The following is a 7,792-nucleotide window of genomic DNA, read 5'->3' as shown; positions in this document are numbered from 1 at the left end:
TATGTCTCCATTGGGTTTCTAGCCATAAATACAACAACCACAGGTAACTGTTTACACTCTAAAAGTGTTTTTTATTCTAGGCGAGAATCAACCACTGTGTTTGAGCTGGTGTTACTCAGGGTCAGTAAGACATAGAGTCATGCTGACACTTGGAACAGAAACTTCAAAGTCTTACCTTTCAGAAAAGGTCAGGCAGTTGTCTGTAACCCTAGCGGTTCAGCCACAGTAAGCATTTTAGTTTGGGTATGTCGTTTTCACCATTTTCTTCAGAAATAGGTGGCTTTAGAAGAGATATAGATCAATGTGGGTTGCGATTCGGAGAATATTGATACCAAACACTCCATGAGTTGCGCGTACAGTACACAAGTTCCTAAACTGTTTGCTTCCAGACTCAGTGCCTGGGCATGCCTGTATTGCGTCAAGAGTCCTGTCCGGGGTCCCGTCCGTGTGACCTGTGAACTAAATCTCCACCAACCGGACAGAACGGACATTGACGAAACACACTGTCAGCAGTTAGAAATCACTCCTTTGGTATTTCCAGACAGGCTGGCATCTTGGGCCCTTTTCGGCTCCCCCCCCAGATGCAAGGCGCAGCCAGAGGTCAATTCCTGTGACCTCTGGAGAGGAGAGATCTGTACATTAAATATTCAATATTGAATGGACGTTACCTTCATTAAAACCGTAACGACACCGTACATTGTGTACTTACTTACAATACTTTTCCATAGGTTAACACATTGAGTGCCACAGCGCTTCAGTAAAATTGTCTGGAGCCTGTGCCAGATTCACTTCCATTCAGTTGAAAACAGCTATATAATTTTTTCTATTAGGGCTATATGGACAGGGCTGGACTCTAATGAAACATTGGACACTCCTGCTTCTTTCAAAGAAGAAATTTTGTTTCTAGACAGTTCCATTATGAAATGACAGCCTCTGAAAGAAGAGCACTTTCAAGGGTTTTCTGCTGTCTTTTTTTACTTTTCAAGATAAAGTCACTTTTATGAATACTTTTTGCACTCATGATTATTATTATTATTATTTTTCTCCTGCTTCTTTTTATTATTAGACATTACATTACATTACATTACGGCATTTGGCAGACGCTTTTATTCAAATCAACTTACAATATCAGAACTTACAATATCACATTTTAGTCTAACACTAACGCTAGTCTAACACTAACGCTAGTCTAATTTCAAGCACATTCACTGACTCTAGCTAATATTTTCTGATGTAGTGACGTGGTGTAGTTCTGTGCAGCCTGCGTGCCCCACCCCCCTCTCCCCCCCTCTCCCCCCCTGAGCTGCAAACTCCTCCCCACACGCACCCAGTCTATTTTCGGAGCCTCCGTTTTTGCGCCGGGCGGCTGACGGCGGCTCCCGGGCGGATCCCAGCGCGATAAGGAAATGCCAAACGGGACTGCAGGAAAAGGTTTGGCCGTTCGGCGTCGGGTGCTGCCTTTCTGGCGGGTAATCGTGTGGAGAAACTATATGCAGACAGATAGACAGAGGCAGAGGAGCTCAGTTGTGGGCGCGGATCGCAGCCAACTGTCAGCTGCAGACAGAGCAATCTATATGGCTCTGGCTGCAGCATGCATCGGTTTCTCTTTGATCACGGCTTTCTCCTGCACAAAGGAAAGGATCTGAGCGCCAAGGTTTTAAGGTGGCGCAGCTGCCGTGTAGATTTTTAAGGTGGCGCCGTGTGATCCCTTGAAGGGATTCATGCTCACTGGCTGGGTACGACCTTAAACAGCAGAATTATGGAATAATATGAATTATGATATTGGGACGTCCACAGACGTCCCTGGCACTTCTCGTTACTTTTTTTTAGGACGTCCACAGACGTCCTTGGCACTCAATGTGTTAATACACTGGAATACAGCCATTGTAAACTTAGGTTTTGCCAAACGGCCAAATATCAGAATTCTTCTCAGTTGACACAGTAAAAGTAGCTGGTCTGTGTGTAGGAGACGATACTCTTTGGATAAAAGCGCTATATAAATGCAGGCCATTTACCATTTACCATCTTTGCATCCGTAACCGTACATGCCCATAAATCATCCTGAACCTCTGGAATATGTGAAGCATGCATAATTTAACTCAGCGGATGTGAATGGCACACTTTAAATGTATTTGTTCATGTGTGTCTGTAACGTTTGAGTTGTGTCTGAGATATAAGCGTCTTTCTAATGTATGTGCTCATGTGTGTCTGTAACGTTTGAGTTGTGTCTGAGATATAAGTGTCTTTCTGAGTCATTATATGTCTGTTAGCAGTCAGACGTGCTCAGGTTTGACCGCCTGGCCTGACCCACCATCGTACTCTGTGCTGAGGCTCTCTGATGTTCAGCTCGTCCAGGTCCTCCTCCTCCAGCAGCTTGAAGGTGTCCAGATCCTCGTAGCCATTAAACAGGAAGGTGGGAAGATGCTCCTGTGTGTGGAGAGAGAGGTGGGGGGAGGCAAACAGGGAAGGAAGAAGGTGTCGTTAGTGGTGGACATTTATTTGACGATCCACATTTTGGATCTTTTCAAATCCCTGTGTAAACAGTGGTGACATTTGTGCGTCAAACTGCAATATGGAGGAGGTCTATAATGTCTACTTATTCCCACTGGGAGGTCATGTTTTCATCCCTGTTTGTTTGTCGGTCAGTCTGTTTGTTGGCAGGATCTCTCAAAAAGTTATGAACGGATTTGTACAAAACTTTGTAGAAAGGTTGGTCGTGGGCAAAGGACCAACTGATTAACCTTCCACGCCCACTGGCCAAAAGGGGGCATGGAAATGGGTGTGGCCAATCACACAAAGGTGCCCAACTTCCCAAATGGATTCACACAGAGCCGTATAATAGAAGAGTTGCGACATCTCCATTCACTCCAATGGACCAGTTTTTTTTTTTTACTTCACAAAACTTCCCAGAAGTAAGGTTCTGGATTCAGCAGCGCTGTCGAGTTGGAGCAAAATGGACCGTCTGTGATGTCCTTTGAAAGGATCAGACGTTTAACGAATCAAATTGTATATTATCAGCTTTATTTTATGCATTCAAACATATCGCGAGCCTCCTTCCTGGCTATTCATTGGCTACTGAGTCACGCATTTTGGACCTCCGCTGGCGCCACTCTCTTACTAGATTGCTCTGGATTCACATAACCACACAACTTTGTAGAAAGCTTATTCATGGCCCAAAGAAGAACTGAGTAACCTTCCATGGCCACTGTCCAAAAGGGGGCGTGGCCAATCACAAAAAGCCGCCTAAATTCCAAACGGATTCACGTAACATCGCAAAACTTTGTAGAAAGGCTATTGAGTGCCTTCTAGTTTTTCCTGTCATAAATTCCTCCCAGGGAACAATTGCGTGTCTAATGTGCTCCTATCTCCACCTCGATGTCTGACAGATTTGGATGATCTAATGGGTTCATTACTTTGAGGTTGATGCGATCCAGGAGCTCCTCGACAGAGGTGGGCTTGGGTTGACGGGCCTTCCTCCTTATGCCGGTCTTTTTGGGCTTCACCTCCTGCTCATTCAGGACGTCCACGTAGATGAACTTGAAGGTGCCGACTTTACCATTCAGCAGGCCCATCCACGTTCCCATCGGAGGCTTGCTGATGATGTCAATGACATCTCCATTCTGCAGAATAAGACCGGTGATCATTAAAGAATCTAATCTGATCTAATGATGACAGGATGACCGACAGTATGACACAACTAGATATGTTCAGGGCCAGTTGCACCAACTGGTCTTACGACTGGTCTTAAGCTAAGTTGGCGTTACTTTACGACCTAACAGCTACGCCGGTTGCACCAACAGGGCGTAAGCCTTTTTCTCACTAAGACCGGTCGTAAATATTACGCCTAGTCCAGAGCAGGCGTAAGGTGCAGTATAGACGGTTTTCACCTGTATGTTGCGCAATAGCCACAACCCTTCAGCACTCTGGCTGTATTCAGACCCGAGTTATAAACTGGAAACCGGAGCACGTTATAAACGTTATAAATATAGTCACGTTATAAACAACTAACCAATGCTGGGGGTCCATATGGAAAGTGGATATCGAAATGGTTAAAAGTTAAATCAATTTGGTCATTCAGTGGCATTTTACTGCCATTTAAAGTAACGACAAGTAACAGTTAGCCGCTAACATTAGCCATACTACAGCCAATTACCCATCAGCGGAGCGTCATTTGACATCAGCACACTCTTCTAAACAGGTCGCGTGCCGCATTCCAGTGGGCATTCCCATGCTTTAATTCACATGGACGGACGCGCATCGCTACGACCGGCGTAGTTAAGACCAGACGTAAGCCCTGTTGGTGCAACAGGCGTAAGTCCACTCTAAAGACTGATCTTAACTAAGACCGACGTAGGAGTTACGACCAGGCATAGTTAAGACCAGTGGCCCCTGGTGTTCAATGTGACTGTGAATACAGAATAATATAAAATCAGTGTAAAATGAACTTAAAGCAGTAATAAATGACATTATAGCAACATATGTGGTGCTAAATACTCATTGCTGTGGTGTTACGGCACAGATCACCTGTCAATCAAACAGTGAGGGTGGAACTTCCACGTCTTTTTCCTTGTATTTTCTTTTGAGTTTCAGTAGGTGGCGCTCTTTTGGTGGCTATCACTGCTCATGCTCATGTCGACGGTTAACCGTTAACCGGTTAACCGCCGAGAACGTCTTTGGTCGGTTAAGCATGTCGGTGAAACGGTCAATTTCCATGTTAATTTGCATATAACAGTGTTGCCAATGTGGCGATTCCCCCCCCTCCTTTGTGGTCAGCAATGTAACATAAGTATATTAAACGATGGGGCAAGTATTAATCAAGCTAGATTTGGAAATAAACACATGGTTCATGTTGATTTTATCTACCCGATGTCTGATCAAACGCATTCCGCAGCGAAGCACACACACAGCTGAACACCTGCTGCAGTCACAGTGAAGTGAGCGCACTGACTGCCACGCCTCTCTGCTGCTCCTGTCTGAGCCAGTGGTCTGAGCACACAGCTCAGATGTGCTCTGTGACCATTTCAGAAGGATTAACACACCCAGCGAAACAATCAGCTCATACATGTTCTATAGTTTTGTTAACTCCGTGTGTGCTGTCATTAGCCTACTTTTTCTTCACTGTCTCATTCGGTCTAACGGCCCGGGACACACATCTTGCATGTGCGTGTGCGTGGCGTGCTTGCTGCGCCTGGCAACTCTCTCCCTCCCTCTCTGCAGTGCATGTTCATCAGGCACACGCATGCATACGCGCGCACTCAATGATGAAACAGTAGTTTTTACCGTGTTACAAAAATGACATGAAGCGGTCGAATTGACGATTGAAAAGTATCAATTAACGTTAACGTTACTGTCCAACACATGGCAGTTCGGATAAATTGTTTCACAAGAGACTGCGTGCGGAGTGCGGACTCATTTTTATAATGTTGCCCTGCCAGACACACAGAGCACAGCCCTCGTCGCGTCGCGTGTGTGAAGAGAGAGAGAGAACGGGTGAGACAGAAGCAAACTATTTTTTGCAGATCTCAAAAGCAGGTAAACCACTGTGGGATTAGTGAGACTATTGCTAAAAGAGAAGATACTGTAGTGATGTGCACTTTGTCAGTGCGCCCTGCAGCCTGGGCTGTCGTCCGCTCAAACACTACTTCACGGGGCGGCTGCGTGTCAATTGACGTGTCCTTAATATGCAATGCGTGCATATTAAGCAGTATAGCCTATCGGAGGAATGTTTTTGTTTAGATGGCTGGAAGGTTCAACTTGTCTTCTCGTTTTGTTAATGTGTTTTTTTCTGCTTGCAGATGTAAAAATAAACGCTTTCTAATGAAAAAAAATCAAGCATTTGTTGTGGTAATGGTTTAATGGAGCACAGACAGTAAAATAGCGCATTTTAATCTTCTCGGTTAACCGACAGTTGTCGGCTAATGAGTGTCGGTTGTCGGTCAAGAAAAATTATGATTTTCGACATCCCTAATGCTAACAGACACTGGATGTTTAAAGCAGCCAATGGAAAAGCTTTTTTGAACCGGCTATAGGTTGGATCACTATTGTGTTTTATCAATTAGAGTGGTGAAATGGAAATGGTTTTACATAAAAATGTCACAGATTATTAGTTTAATTTAAGGCCCAGGGGTTAAAGTAACATTTTTGGCCCCGGTGCTGGTAATGCACCAGGGGCCTTACATTCCCGCATGTCGCCAAGACTATTATGCACCCTTTTAGCCGACTAAATGGCGGCTGGCCACTAGAGGGCGCCGCTGCCCCACTAAGATTTGCCGTCATACCTTCCTCACGGTATCAGCTGTTTCCCCAAAACAACGTGCCCAGGTCGCTTTGCAGAATGCAGCTTACGCGGCCCCTCCCCCTTGCTGCATGCCAGACGCACAGTAGAGAGGAGCTGTGAGGAGCTGTCCCTGTATGTTTACAATCATGTGTGTGATAAAGCAGGAGAACGCAAGGACCCCCCTGAACTTTCCCCCATCTAAAAACGTTGGTTGTATGGGAATATTTCGCCGTTTGTAAAAATACAGATGGCCATAGCCTCAACGCAAGACTCATCCGAATGACTGATGAGTCTCGCGTTGAGCCTAGGATGGCCAAGGCTTAGATCTGCGTGAGCACGACCCGTCGTAATTTGTCAAATTCAAGGTACATTAAAACGTTGTCTTGCTTCAACATACATCACATCGCATAAACCATTTCCACCCGCAGGTTTGAGGAGTAGCTAACATAAACGTCAGATAAATACTCTATAGGCTAACGTTACCTACTGAGGCAGCTAACATGGCTAATTAGCTAGCTAACGCGGTCCATCGATATACAGTCTGGTAGACAGATAAAGCAGTGTGTTCCTTCTGTTTTACACAATGTTAGCCAGCCTGCCTGGTCTCTTCTCTGTATATCCAGCTAAGAGAGGAGCTTGTGAAGATTGAACGAACATCCCCACAGTCAAAGCACTTCCCTGAGATATCTATATAAAAACGTTTATTGCTTTAATACCAAAAATAAAACATCCAGTGTCTGTAGATTAGCTATTGGCTGGTTGTTGTGTACACTTGTGTAGGCCCCATGTTATGGTTAGACCCGGGAGTTAACATTATAAAACACATTTCCTGGCATATGCAGGTAGTTGGAAAACCTGGTAAGTTCTGAAAATATATGTCTATTATTGTGTTATTCCAGCTATCGTTATCGGTTGTTAGGTTAGAGTAATATGAAGCCGACAAAAACCGGCAAAACAGACAAGCGGTTAATGCTAGTCTGCTTCCATTAAAACCATTGTGTATTAAAATAAACGATAACGTAGCTGGAGTAACTAATAAAACACATTATTTTCTGAACTTACTTAAGTCCCCAACCAACTTCGCGCAGCTTTCTCAAAACAATGTCCTTTTTATTGCGGTCCATCGATATACAGTCTGGTAGACAGATCAAGCAGTGTCTTCCTTTTGTTTTACCAAGCAGTGTCTTCTCTATCTAAAACAGATCTATAAGGTGAAGAGCCTGTAGCCTGTAGATGATGGCTTGAGACTGGCTGCCACAGCTGTCAATCATCCCTTTTTATATGTCAAATACGTACTTAAAAACAAACTGATCAGAAAAATTACCACTTGCACAGGCATTAGCATGACAATAACTATCTAAAATGATACAACCCACCTTTGGAAAAAATGCGTGACGATACCATGCACCGGGGCTATGCCAGGTTTCGACCTGGCCTTGTTTACTGAGATTCTGGCCTCTATCCTGTCCTGCACAATGCTCTGCTTCCTTTTTTAAATTGTATGTACAGATACCA

Source organism: Poromitra crassiceps (genome assembly GCF_964638095.1).
Source record: "Poromitra crassiceps genome assembly, chromosome: 3".
Classification (NCBI taxonomy): Eukaryota; Metazoa; Chordata; class Actinopteri; order Beryciformes; family Melamphaidae; genus Poromitra; species Poromitra crassiceps.
Note: the sequence above shows the minus strand (reverse complement) of the source record.